This window comes from Dermacentor andersoni, chromosome 11, assembly GCF_023375885.2.
Source record: "Dermacentor andersoni chromosome 11, qqDerAnde1_hic_scaffold, whole genome shotgun sequence".
In the NCBI taxonomy this organism is placed as follows: domain Eukaryota; kingdom Metazoa; phylum Arthropoda; class Arachnida; order Ixodida; family Ixodidae; genus Dermacentor; species Dermacentor andersoni.
This window is the reverse complement of record NC_092824.1, coordinates 37896586-37918026: the sequence shown is the minus strand read 5'-3', so window position 1 is coordinate 37918026 and position 21441 is coordinate 37896586. Positions and strand designations below refer to the sequence as shown.

The following is a 21441-nucleotide window of genomic DNA, read 5'->3' as shown; positions in this document are numbered from 1 at the left end:
TGAGTACGCAGGACTGAATTCGCGGGAGTAAGGACATAGTCTCCGTCAGGTACAGGTGGGCAGGCTAAGACAGGGATGCGGGTTGCTGCAAGAGATGGCAGGCGTATAATATCCGCGGAACAAAGCTGAGTTGGAGCTTGAGCAGGAAGGCCAACGGGAACAGGTAGGGGTAGGTCAAGTTGTACAACGCCGGCGGAACAGGCAATCAGAGCAGAATGGGCGGCCAGAAAGTGGAGTCCGAGTATGACATTGTGAGGGCAACGTTCGAGCACACTAAACAAAACGGACGTGTGGCGACCGGCGACACTGACGCGAGCAGTACACATTTCAAGCACAACTGGAGTTCCACCGTCAGCGACCTGGAGCAGTCGAGTCGCAGCAGGAGTCAGTACTTTCTTCAAGCGCGTTCGAAGCTCCGCACTCATGATGGAACTTTGGGCTGCAGTGTCGATGAGTGCTGTAATGGGAAAACCGTCCACTTCCACGTCCAGGAGGTTCCTATTAGTAGACAGGGTCAACAGAGGAATTTCAGGCCGGGGTTCTAGAGCAGCGTCACCTCCAGCAGCTGCCTCAGTCAGTTTCCCGTCGGGGAGCGACGACGGTAAGCTGGGCATAGAGGGCGACGATGCTGGGGCGAACGGGAGTGGCGACTATGTGGTGATGGCGAGCGGCTGGTCACGGTGGCTCGAGCGTTGTCAGGAGCGTCTTCAACCTCGGTGGAGAGTGATGGCGGGCGAGGATTCAGTGGGGAGAGGCGGTAGGCGGGAAAGCTTGGTCGAGAGTGGGCTGGCCAGGAACTTCGACAGTGGCGAGAGATGTGTCCCACCCGTCCACAGTAAAAGCAAATTGATCTATCGTCTCCAGAAGAGGGTTATAGCGCCGAAAAAACACAACACACAGCAAGCGAGACGGGACCGGCGCATTCCGTCTTGCTTGCTGTGTGTTGTGTTTTTTCGGCGCTATAACCCTCTTCTGGAAACATGCACCAACTAGCCCCCCAACAAGAATTACGCTGATCTATCGTCATGTGTGTGCCATTTGGCCGAGTTGCGATAGCCCGGATATTCACCGTATTGGCCCCGGTGAACAAGGGCAGAGGCAGCAGACGAAGCAAAGTCAGGACGGCTGGCGGAGCAGATGGGCGGAAGACCCACATTGGCAAGTTCTTGGTGAATTACCGACTGAATGAGAGACACAAGCGGCCTGGAATCGTCAAAGCTTTGCGTCACTGGCGTGGGAGGAGACGCTGCTTCGATTTCTCGCCGAACGATACGTACGACGTTCTCGCAGGAGGTGGGCTCACGCGGTGGACAACTCTCTTCGCACGTCGATAAAGCTGCGGAATTATGTAGACGCGTAAACTGTTGAATTATGCAGCGACTCTTCGCGTCTTCAAAGCGGCGACATTCGTTAATGATCTCATTGACCGTTGTTACGTTCTTGTAAACAAGCAGGGTAAACGCGGCGTCAGCGATGCCTTTTAAAACGTGGCTGACCCTGTCTGGCTCTGCCATATTGTTATCCACCTTGCGGCAAAGGGCGAGGACGTCCTGAATATACGCAACGTAAGATTCAGTGGACGTCTGTACACGGGTCCCAAGGTCCTTTCTTCGCAGCGCGTTGGCGGCCGATGGACTTACCGCACAAATCTCTAAGCTTCTGCTTACACTGGTCCCAACTCGTCATCTCTTCTTCGTGTGTTTCGAACCAGACCCGTGCTGTTTCCTTGAGGTAGAATAATATATTGGCCAGCATAGGCATGTTATCCCACCTGTTGTGTGCGCTGACCCGTTCGTTTTCTGCAACCAGTCATCCACGTCAACTTTGTCGATCCCGGAAAACATGCCAGGGTCGCGAGGCTGGGCCAGGATCACCGTCGGTGGCGACGACGGGGCCGTGGTTGAACTCTCTCCTTCGGATGACGTGATGGCCAGGTTACGTCCGCTGCCGAGCTCAGTCTTGCGCAAGTAATTACCCCGCACCTCCACCAATGATGTGACGGGAAGGAAGAAGCGTGCGTCTATTAACAGATGGCTGTTAATGGCTGAGCCAACAAGCGTAGAGCAGCGATAAAAAACTACCCTCTTCCTTGTCGTCTCTCAGGCCACCATCATAGTACTCTTCTTCACACATTACCTACTGTGACAATATATACGTTTATAAGCGAAAAAAATACACCTTCAATTCCCCGGGAGAAAAATTAGTAGTGTGAAGAAAATTATGGGCTTTTGGCAAATTGTCAGTTAATTTCCTTTCCCTTTATCCTCTAGTAACTTCAGCACTAATTAGGGAGGGAACTAGTTTAAGGTCCGAAGTCGGCGCCTCTCGATGATTCGAATGCACGGTGGCAGCGCGAAGGAAGTGCTGTTGTCCGGTAAAGAGATGCGTTATTCAACACCGAGGCGTCCGTCCGAGTCCAAGCCCGAAACTCCGCTCTTTCCCACAAAACCAAAACATGACTTTTTAAACCTTCAGCTGCACAAAAGTCACAAACCAGTCAATCACGCATGTGAGTTCACACCATTGCAACCAATTGTTCTACACAGGAGCCGAGGGATGAAGCGCACTACCGGCAATGCGGAAACCAAAACAAGGTTTAGTCCCACTCCCCAAAGCCCCTTATATACAAGGTCCTTTTAGATTGTAGCGCCACCTTATATACAAAACTGGCGACCTCTACATCCCTGCTTTTCATCTCTTGTGGGACAGGGCGCAACAAGTCCAACCTTCGCGATGGTCTCACTATAAGACCGCTGCGAGTCTGTGTCACCGTTTCCTGCGGCGTTACTTCTGGCTGCATTGGATCTTCTTCAGGGGCTGTAGTCTGCGCGATATCGGGAGGCACAGGCGGAGAAGCTGCCAGTTTAGCTGGGGTCGCTTCCGATGAATGAAGTACCAGGGGTCGACGATTACGCTGACGGACGCCTGTGGGGGTCTGAGCGAGGTAGGACCGCGGTCGCTGAGCCTGTGAGAGAACTTCACCATTGCAGCGTGTGTCAGTGACCCATATATAATCTCTAGGACTCGAGGGGCCAATTAGCTTGAATCACGACGGTGATTGTAGTTCATCACTTGCCGTGCCTTGTTGTACGAGTCCTTTTTCCTGAAACTCGTGTGACATGCTCACAACGGCACCAGTTGTTCCGATAGTTTCGGGAGACGAGTGTGTAATTTCCTTCCCATCAGGGCTTGAGCATGGGGGGATGCCGTTGGGAGCGGGCAGGTCACGGTACGAGAGTAAGGCATGCTGGAGGCCAGGAGCTTTGAAGAGCAAGTCTTTCACTGTGCGCACCATGCGCTCTGCCTCTCCATTGCGCTCGGGGTACCTCGCTCTGCTGGTCTCGTGAAAAAACCGTATGAACGCGCAAACTCGGCGAACTCGATCGACACAAACTGCAGTCCGCTGTTGGTCCGGAGGATGTATGGTATGCCAAAACGGGCAATACAGCTCTTGATCGCCGTGATGGCTGCTGGTGCCATGGCGGAACACACGGAGACCACTTCAGAAAACCTGGAATAATAAACAATAAGGACGTAATCGCGCCCTCCAAATTGAAACAGATCGATTCCAAGGTGTTGCCATTGTCTTTCGGGTGTCACCATGGACAACATAGGCTCAGAACGCTGAACTCGAATCTCGGCACATATGGCACATTGGGTCACCATATGCTCAACATGCATCTTACAGGTCTCCATGCATCTTATAGGCCACCAAAGGCAGCGGCACACTCCCAGATTGCCCTTCGTGTAATAGGCGAAAATGCCCTGGCGCAGGGCTGAAGGAATGACAAGTCGTCGTTGCAGCAGAAGGACGCCGTCGTATATGCACAATTTGTCTCTCTCCTTTTAAAATAGACGGATCTGCAGCGGCACCATGTTTTTGTCTGGTCATCCTTTCGTGCAATTCGTCATGGCCGCAGACTCCATCTTGGGCTTCGTGTATGCGGACATCTTCTAGACGTCTTGCTACAAGAGGCGGTAAATCCTTGAACACTTCACTAACAAATAACTCAAGGGTGTCTGCCATGCGAGTAGTTAGCAAATCATATAGAGCTCGTGACAAAGTGTCCGCCGTAGCTAAATGCTTTTCAGGCACATATTTCACAACGTACTGACATCACATCAGTTTTATCCGCATTCGTTGCATGTGAGGCGGCACGAGTTCTAGGTCCTTGTTACTCAAAAGGGTGACCGGAGGAAGGTGATCTGTCTCTACCTCGAAGCTTAACCCGCAGAGGAACTGGTCGTACCGTGCAATGGCCCAAGTCACCACGAGACCTTCCGTCTCTGTTTGACTACAACGTCCTTCCGTCGGAGTAAGCACGCTTGAAGCATACGCTACAGCCCGTCGAGTACGTTCAGGCGGGTCCTGCAGCGGTACAGCTCCCAGAACGTAGAAGCTGTAGGAGCTGTAGACCGCGGATATTACAGTGTGGTAGCAAGAATCGTATTTTGCCATGCACGTGTCGGAGCTCAACAGCAACTTGAGGCGTGAGAAGGCCTTTTCTTGGCGGGGACCCCAGGTCCAGGTGCTGTTCTTCTTTAGGAGGGAACGAATTGGCTCCATAACGTCGGATTAGTAAGGTATGAACCGTGCGACGTGATTGGTCATTCCCAGCAATCTTCTTACTCTGCTGACGTTGGTGGGTGGCAGCAGACCTCTGACAGCCTTCACCTTGTCCGCGTCTGGCAAGATACAGTCCGACCCAATCACTACTCCAAGGAACTAGACCGAGCTGTCCCAAAACGCACACTTCATTTCGTTAAGGGTGACACCCTCCTCCTCAAGGCGAGCTAGGGCTGCAGCCAGACGCTCGTCGTGAAATTGGCGATCTTTACCGAATATTAGAATGTCATCAGTCAGTTTCACGACTCCAGGCAAGCGCTCAAGAACCCTCCACATTAACTGCTGGAAATACTCTGGAGCCGTGGGTATACCAAAAGGGAGCCTCTTCTAACAGTACCTGTCGAACGGCATTATAATGGCGTGAATTCCTGGCTGTCAGCGCTAAGGTTCACCGAATGGAAACTAGACCACGCAGGCAACTTGGAGAACACTCGCGCTCCACCCAACTGGCCGAGGATCTGTTCCACCATCGGCAAAATGAAGCGCTTCCTTTCGGTGACTTCGTTCAGCTTCGTCAGATCGACGCAGATTCTGTAGCCTGCCGATGATTTGGGCGCGACTACGAGCCCGAAGCACCACTTAGTTGGAGTTTCTACCTTCCTTATGACGTCCTGCGACTCCAAGTCGTCTAGCTCTTTTTTTTTAAACGTCGTTTAATGAAATTCGAATCCGCCTTCGGGCGCTCAGGGAAAATGGACGAGCGCCCGGTTTATGCGAATGCGATATTCGGCTTGTAAAAATTTTCCCGACCCTTGGACAATCTTGGCTGGGGGGAGAATGAACGCACTCAGCAGAATCCAGGAAGTGAACAACACAAAGAGCTTCAATTGCAGGGAGCCCAAGCAGGTCAGTGCGCTGACGTTCCATCACGTACAAGGTCTGCACTGTGGACTTATCACCCCCCTGTAAGGATGCTTTAAAGTATCAAGAACGTGCAGAATCTGTTCGCCAGGGTCCAAGACTTCCTCTTCAACGTCATCCAGCAACCGCGGTCGGCCTGGGCCCGCGGTTGAACCCGACGGGTGCGCGTTCACTAGTATGTCTATGTCTCTTGCTCGTCTTGAATTCATGTTGTGATGTTCGACGGAACTCAGTCGCTCATTTGCGTTCTTTTTCATGCACATTTCGGCAAAATGTCCTAGGTTTCGACTGTAGTGGCAAACTGATTTTCTGGGTGGGCAGTCTTCTCGGAAGTGATGCTGTCGTCGACAAAAGCCACACGATAACCTAGCTGGGTGCTCGTACTCGTCGCGAATACATGGCAAAAGGGTGGGCATATCCTTTCGCCACGCCGACTAATCATTTAGCGTTTCGGCAAGAACGTTATCCATATTCAATCTAGAGGGTGATAACCGTTCTTTCCCTGCGCCCTAGTGTATGCGGGCTTGGCACAGTGCTTCCTCAGCGGTAAGTTTTGTGCACCGGCACAACTGATCAGATAGTTTCTCGTCACGTGTGCCTACGATGAATCTGCCGCGAACAAGGCGATCCTCGACGAGCCGGACCTTATAGCGACAGCGCTGTACCAGGCTGCCGTACTCGCCTGGGTGCTGCGTACGGCGGTGGAAACGACGACTTTCGTATATCTCATTTACTGGATGCACGAAGTGCGAATTCAACTTTTCTTTGACGGCAGTGAACGAAAGCGCTTCTAGTTTGACACCGCCATGGACGAACGAATGATCCTGGCTTGCGGTCCCATACGGTAACGAAGTGTCCATATCTGGGCCTCGTCGCTGGCACTCTGGACGCCGGCCACGAGAGCGTAATCATTGAACGTCGAAATCCACGTTGGCCATTCTCCCGGGTTTGAAAACGTCAAGTTCTCCCGTCGGCGCAGAGCAGATGCGCCAGCGTGAACGGTGTGCACTTTTGGTTCGATGGTCTCGGCGGCTCTGGATTCAGTGTCAAACACGTCAGCGTTAACGGCGGGACCCACTTCTGCCGCCATGTTCTGCAGAGGAGCCGAGGGTCTAGGTGGACTACCGGCACGGCGAAAACCAAAACAAATCAGTTGTAGCCGGAAAAGTGTTTGTAGCAGCCTTGTTCAGCGCACCTTTTATGTGAACAATTTCTATGTCGTACTTTTGGATCGTCAATGCCCAACGCGTCATCCAAGCCCTGGAGGGAGCCCCGCAAGTCAGGAAAGTCAGTGGATCATGGTCAGTCATTATTTTGATATTTCTGCCGAATAGACATGTAACCAAAAACTATAGCGCTCACACAATTGCATACGCCTCCCAGTCAATTGTGGACCAATTTTGTTGCGATGGGCTCAACTCCTTACTAAGAAATGCAACTGGTAGCTCGATATCACTTACTTCTTGGGAGACTCAAACGCCAGCGGCCATTTGCGCTGCATTCATGGCCAAACAAGAACCTCTGCCGGTGTCTGGTGCTGTCAACACAGGAATTGACACGAGGGCCTTCTTAACTGAGTCGTACGCAACCTGCGCCTCTGAGTTCAACGGCAGTGTGTTCAGAGCTTTTTTTTGGCAGCCATGTCTGTGTCAATACGAGTCTTGAATAGGCACCTAGTCTCGATAGTAATTGAGAAGCCCGAGGACAATCCTCAGTTCACGTTTTGTTTTAGGCTGTCTCTGCTGCTGAATAGGGTGTACCTCATCAGTGTCTGGAGCATGTACACCTTATCCCACTACGTGTCCGGGTACTTTACCTACGGCTGGGCAAATTTGCATTTTATCGTGTACCGTGAAGCCTGCAGTCTGAATTGCTCATAATTATGCCCCCAACTGGTGCATGTGGTCTTTCCATGTCTCAACAAATGTAGCTGTGTCGTCAATGTATGTACAAGCATACTGACGATGATTGCTGAAAAACTCGTTGATTACTCGCTGGAATGTTGCCGCAGTATTGCATAGTGCGTAAGTCATAGCCTTCCATGCATGCAAGTCGCTAGGTGTTGCGAACGCTGTCAGCTTTTGCTATTCTTTGTAAGGGGTATTTGTCAATACCCGCCAGTCATACCTAAAAGCAATATGTGCTTTTCTCTTGCTATAGAGTAATATAGCTCTGTCACATTTTACATGTCCAGAACGGTCTTTCCACCCCCTCACCCCAAGTTGAATAGGGCGCAAGCCGTTTCGCTTAGGCTCCTACAGACCTGCACAGATCCGTGTCTGTCCGCTCTCCACGAGGCTTACCCCGACGTGTATCGCGACGACGCCTGCCCGTCCTGTGGCCAGACCTCCACTCTACCTCACATGCTATAGGAGTGCGGGTCGACATACCCCAAGTTCATCAAGGAGGAGTGGGACTCGCTTTTGCGTAGCCCCGCTCTAGAAAAGCAAATCCTAGCCGTCCGGCGTGCCTGCGACCGGGCCGGTGGGCTAGGCCTGCCGGTCCCGACGTGGCACTAGCCGGGTGCGCGACGAGTTCGCGTCGTCGCCGGACCTACAATAAAGTTTATTCACTCACTCACTCACTCAGTCACATTTACCATGTGAAATTGGTCAGGTTCTGTTATGGTGCTTAAACTACTGCAATCTACATATGTTCTGATGGATCCATCCTGTTGGGCCGCACACACCACAGGATGGGTAAACTCGTTCTTTACTGAGTAGATAAAGTCTACGCCAGGCAACTTTTGCACTTGCTTTTTAACTTCCGCCCTTCAGGCTATTGGTATCATACACATATGTGGTCGTATCTGCTTAGTACCGGGTAATAATATAATGTTGTGCTCACCAAACTTACTTCCCCCAGGCCTGTGCGGCATCGGCTCTCTATACGCATCCAGAATCATGCTGAGTTTTTGTCTCAGGCTAAGATTTGGGCCACTTGTCTGTGCAGCTACAGGAATTTGGCCACATGGCCTGGCAATGCGCGTTGTCCCCTCGATGGTCCCTAACTCTGCATCACCATCCAATACCATACCTACATTACTAGCTCTAGCGTAATACTGTCGAAGCTTATTAGCATGAATCAGCCTCGCAGCATCCGCAGTATCCATTACAACATAACTATCGCTCCGCGTTCCAACTTTCACTACTACGGATCCTTGCGATTTCGGTTGCAGTTTGCTGCCGCCCTCACATTAAATGAGCAGGACTGGATCCCCGACCGAAAACTCTTTCCAGGTGGAGCGCACGTTATATTTGTGTGTAAAATGTTTCCGCATTTCGCTGCTACGCTAATTTACAACTTTTCAAGCCTTGCTCATCTGTTCTCGGAGCTACTTTAGATACACCACTGCTGGTTTGTTTAGCCCTATTGGAGGGGTCCACTCACGAGTCCCCAATTTACAAAGAATGCTGAGGGGCCCATGTGGTGGCCGACCATACATTAGTTGGAATGGTGACTTCCCAGTGATGTCGTGGGCCAGTTTGCGATACGGCCACAGCAAGCAAGGTACGTAGCAGTCCCAATCTCTTCCGTACGTTCCGATTACGTGACAGCATACCTTTGAACGTATCGTTCCTGCGTTTAACGATACCGTTACTCTGCCGGTGGTCAGGCGTCGCGAACGTCATCTTTACACCTCATCTATCCATCAGCTCCGTGGTTAATTTAGCGGTGAAATTTCTCCCTTGGTCGCTACATATCAGTTCTGGCGTTCCGCAGTGACTAAACACGTCTATTAAAGCTTGACATGTTGCCTTGGCTGTTAAAGCTTGCAGTGGAATCACTTCCGCCCATCGAATACAAAGATCCACTGCACTTAAAGCATATTTATGACCCCGGGATGAAGCTGGCTCAAGGGTGTCTATGCAGTCAAGGTAAATTACCTGAAAAGGGGTCTGCGGTCTGTTCAGGGAGGTTATGGGCACCCAATCAGTTTTCAGCTTACCCGCGTTGACCTGACACCCATGACAACTCTGACAATGGCGCTTCAGATCAGACGTGTATGATGCCGAGAAGAAGGCCCCTTTAATGCGTTTTTTTTTTCTGAGAAGTGACCAGTGGAAGGACTGTTGTGCGCTAACACTTTGGCTCGGTGCGACTTTGGGACTACCGTCTGGATGCACTGTTTCCAATCTAATTTCTCCCTGTGGTAAAGCCATGGAGCATCGATTACCACGCCGTGCGACCCCTCTTTCACCTACGGCCAAGCATCAACCAGTGACTCATCTTCCTTCTGCTTTTTCGCGAAAAGACTTTGTGACTGGCCGAAGTTGCTCGCTGTCGCCTGTACTATCCCCCCCTATAACATACCGACTATCCGATTGCTGCGACTCCTCAGTTCACGTGGGATTAGCAGCTTGCAGCTGCAGTGCTTGGGCGCCCTCTTCTTTCTGTCCTTCAACTTCTAATGAGGTGTTTGCGCCACTCTCGGTGTCAGTCGCCTGGCACTCATTGCTCGATGGTTCCTCAAATGCGTGCTGCACGGCATTAGCACTACGGGTAGAGCATCCGGTCACCTGTTCTTGCTCTCTCATCGGGGAATACTGTTACGGTACCAATTTCTTTGCTTTATAGTCTATACCCCAATCACATTCCTGCAGATCATTCAGTAGCTCTTGCTGGCAGTGACGAAGGCCTTCGTAATATTCCGGAGTGAGTAAAACTGGCGGGCTGCTAGTTAACTTATCACTTACTGCGCAAAGCAATGGTGCACGCTGAGTAGCGCTCCCCAACGAGCACGGAAGACCGAGCGTTACATACATTAGGTGCGAGGTGTCACCCTGTCTAAAAGCAGCAGTTAGCTTTCTTCTGACGCTTCTTTGACCCAAAATCTCAGCCGACACCTCATTTACTCTTATCACCGTGATATCTGTACCTGAATTAATGCGCGCGACGCAGCGTTTGTCTCCCACTAAAATCTCGATTCTCGGGTCAACCGTCAGTAAGTTGTTCGCAAAGGTGGTGTGTCGTGGTAGTGTAGCAGGCTCTTAACGTAGCGAGCTACGCGCGAAACTTCAGCTTTCTTGGCAGTAGTGTCATGTGAAGAGTCACAATCTCTTTTGAAGTGACCCCTTTGTCCACATGCAAAACACACCACAGAATTAGGGCTGAAGCTCGACCCAGCGGCTTGTTTAGCTTGCGGCCTATATATAATTATGAGTCGCTGACGCAGTATTTCGGTACTTGCCTTGCCTGCTAATGTCCAGGCTTATTTCGGAATTCGCAGCTAACTCTGCTATGTCTTTGGCTTTCAACCAGGCTCTTTCTTCCTGCTGGGTGATCAGTGAACGGAGATCCCTTGGCATTGACTGCTTTGGCCTATCAGCTACCAGCAATTCCTCCAGATGCAGAAATGACACCACCTCTCTACTTCTGACGTAGTACGTGAACATTTTCTCCAGGCATGACGCAACTTGGCTCCAAGACTCGTCTGCTTCCCTTTTGATTTCGAGAAACATTCTATGGTACTCACTTGGAGTCATCCGCAGTTACTACAACAGTCCATATTTTACGTCTGAGTAACGTGCTACACCAGCCTCCAATCGATTAGCATCGAATGTTCGCATCTTTTCATTTAGGAAAGGTAATATAATCGTGCCCTGTATTTTCTCAGGTACACTGAATGCCGCAAAAAAAGCGTCCACGTTCTTGAACCAGGCGGGAATCATTGGCTGGATAGTGGGAATTGGGATAAGGACTACTTGCAACTCTTTCGCGTATCGTGCCCTTCTGGTGCGCTGATTCCTGTTCTCCGGTTGCTCTGACGAGGCACGCGACGACTCATGTTCTTCACCTCCAGCTTGAGCTTTAACACCTCTATCTCAACCATCAATTCGCGGGTGCAATACGATTTATTCACACTGACACCTTCCATCGAGTTTCTGTCTTAATATGCCATCTGCCAGAGTGTGCCTGAATGCAAGTGCATTCTGTGGAAGGGACCTCGAGAGAGCACAAATAGAGCCTCACCTTTCGTGATGTGTCGCTTGTGCTGCTGTCAGCTGCGTCACTCTTGTCTCCCAGACTCGTCGTAACGTAGTTCTTCGGTGCTCCACATGCTCCACCGGACCACCCCTGGAGTTGCCTTGCTCAGTCGCGTCGACGTCCCTTGCTGTCTTGCTCCTGATACAGAACACCACAGCACCTCCTTTGTCGATCAACGAAGTTCTTGGGCTCTGCACTCATTCCTTGACTCGCTGCAGCTCTGGTCCCGCTCAGCTCCTGTCTCGCAAATGTTGTCTGGCAGGCTCGTACTGGATGCCAGCACTGCTTCTCACAGCGTACCAGCAGGTCCAAGTTGCAGCGAGTGTGGGGTCAGCATCACCGGTTCTAAGCGCCTTCCTCGCTGTAGGCTGTCCGATCCTAGGATCGACTGCGCCAGTTAATTTCTTTCCCTTTATCCTCTGGTAGCTTAAATAGTTGGTAAAGGGAAGCTGAAGAGTCTGTCGAATTCAATAACACGCTCATATACGGATGCGGGAACCTTATAAACCATATAGGTAAAATTTTGGGTTTTTTTTCAATTAGGAGCGACGCAATCGTCGGTTGAAATTGCGCTGTAGCTCCGCCCCCCGTCGAATGCCGCGCGCGGCTGCTGACGCTGACGATGCGAGCGGAGACCGGAAACCGCGGTGTTGTGACATCAACTCTAGTGTTTCGTTCCTTCGCAGCGTCCGCGACCGTGCCTGACTGCGCTTGTTCCTGCGTGCGTGCCATCGTAATCTGCTTCGATCGACCTTGCATTCCTTTGTTGGTGCGTCTGCGTGTATGTAGAGTGGTAGTCAACGTGCGTGGTAGTCAACGTGAGTGGTAATCAACGTGAGTGGTAGTCAACGTGGTAGTCAACAGATGAAGGTTACTACACGTACTGCATGAACCGGGAAGCTTTTCACATGTTTAAACCGTCTTTGTAGATTGCCGACAGCTTTGGACAGCGCACAAATGCCGATGATCGCATCCCCGCTTACGTTCCACGAGGGGGCATGCAGGAACACAGCACTACAGTTGTTTGACGGGAAACGAGCTCACTAGATCGGCGAAAGATCGGCGAGATCACTAAATCGCTTTGCAAAAAACATACTCACCAAAGAGCATTTCCAACACGAGGAGATCCCAAGACTGCTTTCGTTCGCGTCGAAAGCACTGCTCGCACCAGCATCGTTTGCTTCTACGAGAGGCCGGCTCTTCGCAATCGGCTCGTACATGTAGGGAGTAGCGCCGAACTCCTCAGAAAAACGCAGTCTCTCTAGATTTTCCATTACCGTCTCAGAAAAACAGCACCAAACTACCTGGCACCGCGCTTCATGTGTAGCGGCAGCGGTCGGTTACTAGAGTTGACGTCACGAGGCGCCCGACCAATCACAGGCTGAAACGAGACGCGCGAGCTGGGCGTGTCCGCTGCTGCACTTTTCATCGAAATAAAATATATTTCCGCTTTCTTTCGCTCAACTTCGATACGATATTCGCATTCGGAGGGTTGAAAACCATGATGTAGAGATGTTCACTCATTTTTTCTGGAAAACCTTTCAGCTTCCCTTTAAGGAGGGAAGGTGTTTAAGGTCCGAAGTCGGCACCCCTCGATGATTCGAGTGCACGGTGGCAGCGCGAGGGGACAGCCATTGTCCGATAAAATGACGCTTTATTCAACCGCCGAGGCGTCTGTCCGAGTCCAAGCCCTAAACTCCCCTTCCCCTACACAAGCAAAACATGACATTTAAACCCTAATTTGCACAAAGGAGTCGCACACCCGCCAATCACACATGGGCATTCAAATCATTGCAAGCAGTAGCCCAACCGCCTTCGTGCCGCACACGGCATTGGTGGACATAGCGGCACACTTTAAAACACGCCCAGGGATAGGAGTGCTCAAAGACAAGTGTCGTCTCCCTCGCGCCTACGTTAGACTCCAAGTATCGGCCCTTGATGTCCTCCCCTTTTCTACTGAAAGCGGCTGCCACGCAATCCGCGAGCATGTTTCCACGAAACCATGGCTCAATGACTGCATGTCTACGGTACATTGGGCTGCCCTGCCAGTACTGAGAAAACTCTGTCCCCCGTGCAGCTGTGGGCCTGGTCGCTTGAAATCCAAGCACCATAATTGGGACCCGATGGCGATCGCACACAGAAGCACCTATCGGTCGTAGGTGCCTAAGTGGTGGTAAAGCTAGGGCCGTGTTCACAGGCATTCTCAGAAGGCGCATGCTAATGCCAAACATTGAGACTCAATTGAACCGGCTGGGCAGTGTCGCGTCTCCCAATTTCCGTGACCGAGACGGTCGACGGGAGATGTGGGAAACGCATGGGCATTAGCGGTGGCGGTGACCTCAAGTATCCCTTACTTTTTATCTTCACGCCCGTCTCCCTGTACGCTCCCTTTCAGTTCGGACCGTCTCCCTTTTTCTTCCGAGCTAGGTTCCAGATTAGTGCCTCTTCTACGGCGCAGCCGCTCATCCGATTTCGTTCCAAGCGTGTGTATTTCCCGCGTCCCCTCTTCGCGGAACCCATCTGAGTCCTTCGTTTCTGGCTATTGGCCGATACAGCAGCGTGTTAACTCTTCCTGCGCTTTGCTTTAGTCGCCTAAACTTGGTCACATAACAACAGCAAGGTCAACAACCTAACCTCAAGCTACCTCATGGGTTCACTAGCCGTGGCACAGGTAAAATGCGAAGCCAGCGGAAGAACGAATCCTTCACCCTTCGTTGTCGACGCTCATCATAACAGCTCTGTAATTACGAAAGCTTGCACTGATTGAGTGAAGCCCGTTCTTATTCGTCTGTCCGCGTGCCACAGAATGCTTGTATACTCATAGAGTAATGTGCTCTGTGCTCTCGCTGCCGATGCTTTACCTTTTGTTAAAACTGCTATACCAGTCGTGGTGTACCACCAGGCGGAGTACTCAGCCCAACCTTTTCAACCTGGTGCTCATTGCTCTCGCTGATTCGTTACCACAAGCCGTTCAGCTCTCCGTATATGCAGACGACATTTGCATAAGGGCTTCAGGCGTGACACGTGTACAAGCCCGTGTCAACATAACTAAGAAGACACGGCCTGGAGCTTTCAGCTGGGAAATGTGCCCTCGTTACTTTTACTCGCAAAACGATGACCCCGTATGCTATGCGGATTAATGACCAAATTATACAATATAGACGAAGGCACCGATTTCTTGGCGTCGTAATTGATAGAGACTTGTCTTGGAGCCCTCACATCTCGCACATGACAAAGCGTTTGGCCGTCATTGTGGCCCTTCTTGCGTTTCTCGGCGAGAAATCCTGGGGCGCAACAGTACCGTCAATGTTGCAACTATATAAAGCACTGTTTTGGGGCATCCTGCGGTACAGGTTACCTGTACTAGAAAATACTTGCACAACGAATATCCGCAAACTCTAGAGCGTGCAAGCCCAAGCACTCAGATCTTGTCTTGGTCTCCCCAAAACTACGTCATTGGTTGCGACAGTGACCATAGCCAGAAGCGCTCCTTTGACACTCTAGATTGATGCAGATGTCCTGAGACCGCACATACGACAGCTGGCTCGGATTCCCTCCCACCATCTTGCTTGCTTGCCAGCAAACAGGCCTCTTTCAACTTTTGCCAAAAATTTGTAAGACATCAGTGATACTTGCCATCAGAATTTACGCTCGCTACACGATTATCAGATCCATTGTGGTGTCTGCACCGGCCGCAAGTGCAACTGACGATTCCAGGAATCAGAAAGAAAGCTGGAGCACCATTGCAAGCTTTGAAACAAATAACTTTGGAGCACATACACAACGTGCACCGATTCCGGTCATGTATACACAGATGAATCCGTAAAACTCATCAGCTCTGCTTCTGCAGTCACCACCCTGGCAAAACATGTAGAAATCAAATTAAGAACTTCATGTGTGACCACGTCGACGGGTGCAGAGCTCGCGGTGCTCCGTGCTGCACTTGATTTCATTGAGCAGAACCCAGCGCAACAATGGACAGTCTTTAGTGACTCCAAGGCAGCCCTTCAGTGCATACGAAGCCCAATGCGCCACGGACCCAATGAAAAACGCGCCTCAAAATTCGGCACATATGTCATCAAAGCCATGACAAAGGACACAACATAATCTTTAAGTGGCTTCCAGGACATTGTAACATCAGCGAGAATGACTACGCCAATGAAGCCGCCCGATTTGCACATGAAAGTGGTCAACGAGTCTTCATTCCGCTTTCGCGAACAGACGCTGCGGCTATGCTGCGATTGATTTCCCGCGATTGTGCTTTGCCCCTGTGGGACTCAAATGTTCTCACCATGTGTCGGTTGCGTTCGTTGTCTCCGGACATACGGATGTACCTCCCGCGTGGGTTACCACGACATGAACGGACCATGCTCTTCCGTCTGTGGCTAGGCGTTGCCTTTGCGAACTCAGATGCTTTCCTCATTGGAATGGCCAACAGACCCATGTGCGGCACATGCAACATCAACGAGACGGTCGCACATATTATCTGTGTCTGACCGCGATATAGTGCTCCGAGACAAGTGATGCGCAGAGTACTGCACCAGTTGTACAATCGTCCACTATCAGAACTAAAAGCTTTAGGCCAATGATCCGAAAGAACACCCGTGTTGAAGGCCTTACTCGCGTTATTAAGGTTACTGCGGTCTACGGGCCTTTACGACAGACTCTAAGAACGCCGCTCCCTACCCCCTACCGCTTTGTAGTGTACGCGCTTTGTTCGTGCTTGCCTCTCTTTCTTTCTATCTCCTCCTTCCGCTCTGTTTCTATTTTATCCCCCTTAACCCTTCCCCCTGCACAGGGTAGCCAACCGATCCCCCTCTGGTGAACCTGCGTGCCTTTCTCTGCATTATTTTTTTTCTCTCGCTCTCTCTTGTTAAAATTGCGAATATAGTGAACTACGGAAGAATTCTTCTTATTTCCTAAGTTTCGGTGTTCACTGCAGTGGTCTGGGGCAACACAGCTGCATATATTTCGTATCTGTATTACTTGAATTATGTCGTGCCGAAGAGTCAAAATTAAGCCACGTTTTCGTATTGTGGGCTGCGTCTAATACAATGGCTTCTGTTTCTTGCAATATCTATTGCAGGAGCCAATTATTCTATATCTTCAGTGAATAATTTCAATGTATTTGTAGAGAACAAATGCTTTTACACAGACACACTTTTACAATCTTTTATTTTCTCGCCATCTACTTCCATCACCATTGAAAATGCATGGCGTTGTAAAGATCCAAGCTCTCCTATAACCACGGCGCTGTAACAAAAGAGCAGGATTCGTGCATGAGTTCGAGCAAAAATATTGTTTAAAAAGGAAGGTAAAACAATACCGCAATTTTTCCCCAGTCAGCATAGAGGAAGTCGCCTGAAGGCGTACCAGTGTGGTCACCTGTACTAATCGTTGGTTTTCTTTATACTCACCATTATGAAGTGGAAACAATCTTACAGGGAATGTGTTAAGGCTACTAGACATGTTAATACATGTTATATGTTAGTTTACAAGAGGGGTAAGCAATGCATTACTGATCATCCACATGCTTGTTTTGAGCTTGTTCTTTGTTGAAACGTATACGGTTTGGTGTGTTGTATGGCTAATTTTAATGAATTTATGCACCACTCGCTTCACATTGCTAAGTGCTTGTAGCCTTTGCCTTAATGACGCATGAGCCATTGCGTTGTTTGCTTGCTTTCGGGGAAATGATCCCTTGGTGCTGATGATATTTTTTGTACCACTCCACTAGAGTGAGTGAAAGCTTTATTGAAGATGTCCGCCGATTTGAGCACTGTGGGGCCACCACCATTTCAACTTGGGAGGCACCCTCGAGTCTTCGGATACGGGCGGCTTCCCTGGTGTGCCGGACGGCCCACAGGTGAGCTGGACTTGAAGCCACGTTTTTTTAGATATCAGCCAACGAAACGACACATCTAGGGCTTTCGCCTTAAAGGAAGCTTTAGCTTGAGCCCAACTCCGACACGGCCGATTCACAGCCATTGGGATTATTCTAGCGCCCGTGCTGCACTGTATATACCACGTAAATTTTCCCCTTCTTACATACATCACCTTTGCAATCCTCTATTCCGTCCCTTCTTTCAGTTCGCTATTCCCATACTCCAAGTGTGGACCGCAGTGTAGCTGTTAGGAGACTCTGTTTGAAAGTTAGTGTGGCCATATTTATTTCTTTTCCTTCTTTTTCTAAAATTTAATAATGGACGAATTACTATTAATGCTAGGTTATCGATAGCGACGGTTCATCTAGGACTTAAATCTAGCCCACACGTCGCAAGCTGCACGATCAATGTCATTTCCGAAGTCACTCTCCAACTACTTGTAAGCGGCGAGAATTGAAGATTGTTCCATACATTCCGCTTCACGGCGCTCAGCGCTCTTGGATTCCTCGAAGCAGGTTTCATGGTAAAGCGCGGCCTATTGCGCGAGTCGCCATGCCACGGAGGCGAGCGCCATTTGGAAGTGTTCCGAGGAATCGGGCGCGCCGCTCCATGGCCCTCGAGATACTCGCGCCGGCGTGCTCAAATGGCGGACGCCGTGGCTGATCTATGCATTGTAGAAACGCTGGAAAAAGTGTTTCTTTGGCGTTTTACGTAACAGAATTATGCTTTCTCGTAAGGTTAAATTACAATCACTTGCTGTCACCTATGTAGGTTATGTGTAAGTCGCACTTAACGATCCTTTCACATGTTTAAGCATGAGAAATTCATTAGTTCAGTCTTTTTCTTGCGCCACAGGAGTGCTTGGGTATGGATGGTTCGAAAATCTTTTTTCCGAAACGACGTCCGATACCCTATTTTCTTTGGCACGGGGCCTCTTACGCTGTCGCGTTATAAACAAAAAGGAACTGCTATAGAAGAGGAGATTGCATGGCTGGACTGCCCATGAAGTCTCGTGTCCATGCCCACGTTCGCAACAAGTTTTTCATATATTTTACTTCTCGCGAACTAAATGGCATCACAATGGAATAGCTTGGCGCTATCGTTCCCCATGTTTCTTTGGGTTGCAAGAAGTCGCTAAACAAGCACAGCGTTTCTCGCAAGCACCAAGAGGAGGAGGAGGATGTTGTATGCTGTAGGTGGGTATAGGCTTGTAAGACATCCCGGTAACTGCTCCGCTCGAGTGCCTCCTTTAAGAAAGGTGCGTCACTGTTGAGAAGGGGGGCACGATGTGGATGAACAAAAATACTTGCACAGCGAGACGGACTATCACATAAGTCAGCAGCTGGTGATTCATTCTGTGCACCATGCAGCGCCAGGTCGCTCATCCCCCAACACAGTGCCCATGAATTATTCTGTCGCTAATTACCAACCGTTTGCGAACTATACATTTAAATACAGCAGCAAGAGTCGGAACACCTGCTTCTTAAATATCCGGGGCCTACGAGGGAACACCATGCATTCCAACAAGAATTTGGAGGACCTATGCGCTGGAGTTGGTCAAAAAAAAAAAGTTGCATTATTTAACAAGTCCAGGACATCCCAACAAATAGCATACAACATCACTTAAAGTCTTACAAGCCCTCACAAAACGGACGCGTGGCTTGTCCAATCTGGTATAGCTTGTTTCGAGTATGGGGAGATTCCATTCGGAGGTGATTTCAGCAGGGAGTTTTCTACTGAAAACTTCCTTGAAACCAATCACGAGAAAGCATAGGATGCGTGTAATCCTAGCATAAAAACAAACATGTGTAACTTCAATTGAAATACAAAATGGCAAGCACTATTTCACCGTTTCTATAATGTTGTCAACAGCTGAGGCAAAAATTTTATCGCATTCCGAGGTGCGTTTTTTTTCAAATATAAGTCCAGTGCTACAAAAATGCCGCGATAAGTACGACGCATGAAGTAAAGCAACACTTTAAGCAGAAACAGCAAGAACTTCAAAAATATGTTGTTAAGGTACATGCTTATGTTCTGACAATTTTGATGATGTAGCAGGGAGATTTTAAAGACGCCCTATATTTGAGAAGCTAGAATGAGCACACTTACTGCAGGCACAAATACTATGGTTATATTGTGAACTTCTACATCCCCGTTTCCGGCTTCCACTCCAGTAAGACTCAGCTATTACGGCATCAGCGTTGGTATCGTATTCTGAAATATGTTAACACCATAACGTTAGTTAAAATGGCAATTTATAATTTTGCATGTTAGTTCTAAATGTCCGTTAACTTAAGAAAGCAGTCGCTAGCGCCATTTTTCTGTAGCGAGTTCAGAGAAGCCGCCTCACTTGATGGTAAACGTCTGTAGAAAGTTGACTGCAATGCAACTCATTTTTATGTATTCAAATTTCTTGTCTCCCCTCAGTTACAGGAAACTCTTTCAACAGATGTCGATTCTCGCTTTACTCCAGAATGTTTTATGAAGTTGATGGATTATCTGGGTATCCATGTTAAGTCAATAGTTGCACCGCATATTTATTGTATCAAACTTGTGCACATGACGCTATTAGGTGTTTATATTGCATTTGTCTACAGTGAAAGTTTTGCGAAATTTCCAGTTTACCATGTCTTCACATTATCATCACGTCACTCAGTGTAGCCAGCGTATATCTCAACCACTGTAGGCTCAACCTCGAGTTCATCACCTTTATAGGGTTCGTCTTGAATAATGTTACACTAAATCAGTTCCTCGGCCCTTTTGGCGACGCGCTACCTCTCACTAGAACCATCTTCCCAAACAGGTTGCATCCGTTAATAAAACCAATGATCTCAAGCAGTTTGAACTAATATTGTCCAATCAGATCTTGTATATTACGTTACTAACCAATAACATTTGTATATAATTTGAAATAATGTTATAACCGCTCCTGTAGCAGGAAAACCAAAAATAAGTAAGAACATATATATTTCTTTTTGAAATTCTTGCATTTTTGTTTATAGATTTTTAGGCGTTTGCAATGAGCGCTTTCGTAAGTACTGCCTTTGGCCCTGACGGTATAATTATTTACAGATGATTCTACTCACGTGCCAATTGTGAGCACCTCTTGGCACACGTCATGTCTGGCTTTATTCAGAAGTTGCCGAGGTGCCAAGGCACTTTTCTGGTAATTAGCATAAACACTGCCGCGACCGGTTTTCACGAGGAAGAGCAACTTTTCTTGAATTTTAGTTTCCCTACGACAAATCAACTACAGCCTCTCATGCAGCCGGAAAACGTACGGAGGCCCTATATTACAAAATATTGTATTAGCGCAGAGCAACTTCGTTGCAGCGAGAATCGACCTGACATCACCCCCATAGCACGGTGTGCTTGTACAGATGTTGGCGTCTTGAAAAGTTCGCTTTCGCTGCAGGAATGATACACTTAGAGACTAAAAAGAAACAGAAAACTGCGGTTTCAAGATAATCTGAAGTGAAAACAATGTATGGTAGTATTTTAGTTTGTTCGTCGTGTACGAAAGCTTTTACTGCACACAAGACCAGCACAGAAGAAAAAAGATTGCTGCAGAAACTCCCTAGTGGGGCTCGTCAGATTGCAAGTCAATATTCTCTCTCGTCGCTCACTTTGCGCACATCCGTCTCTGACGTATTCGAAGGCGCGCGGTCGTATGAAGGTGACGTTTTGTTTAACCTATTGATACAAGAACATTGCGTGTTTCTTATGGACGATGCACGCGGTCGCCCCGACGAAGACGACGAACGCTCTGTCTTTCGAGCTATTGGCTGAACTGGCCAGCGCTGCAGTTATCTTTTGTACATATACTTTGTAAATAGTCTCCATTTAATTATCCTTCGTTCGCGTAACATTTTGGTGAAGGGTGCTGTTCCCTGTCCTCACCACAGAGATCCGCAACGGCCGCACCGTCCTGCTTTCCGCCATGGCTCCCGGTGAGAACACATTGTCTCCTTCTACTACCGCGACCCCGACAACAACGTACGTTACGGTTACCAATACCCGCGTTCCTGGCATATTCTCCGGCCGAGATAACGTCGACGTTGAGTACTGACTCAGCCTGTA

The 21441-nt window shown here is 49.2% G+C and overlaps 1 long non-coding RNA gene across 2 annotated transcripts in view; it reads right to left on the bottom strand.

The window, feature by feature from the left end:
* Window positions 1-16634: 16634 nt before the first annotated feature.
* Window positions 16635-21441, bottom strand: part of LOC129381374 (uncharacterized) — an 80369-nt gene continuing 75562 nt past the window's right edge. For both annotated transcript variants that reach the window (XR_008609564.1, XR_011890886.1), the window contains exons 5-6: window positions 19471-19575; window positions 16635-16729 (exon numbers count right to left, since the gene is read on the bottom strand). This is a non-coding gene — a long non-coding RNA (uncharacterized lncRNA). The remainder of the gene's footprint in view (window positions 16730-19470; window positions 19576-21441) is intronic.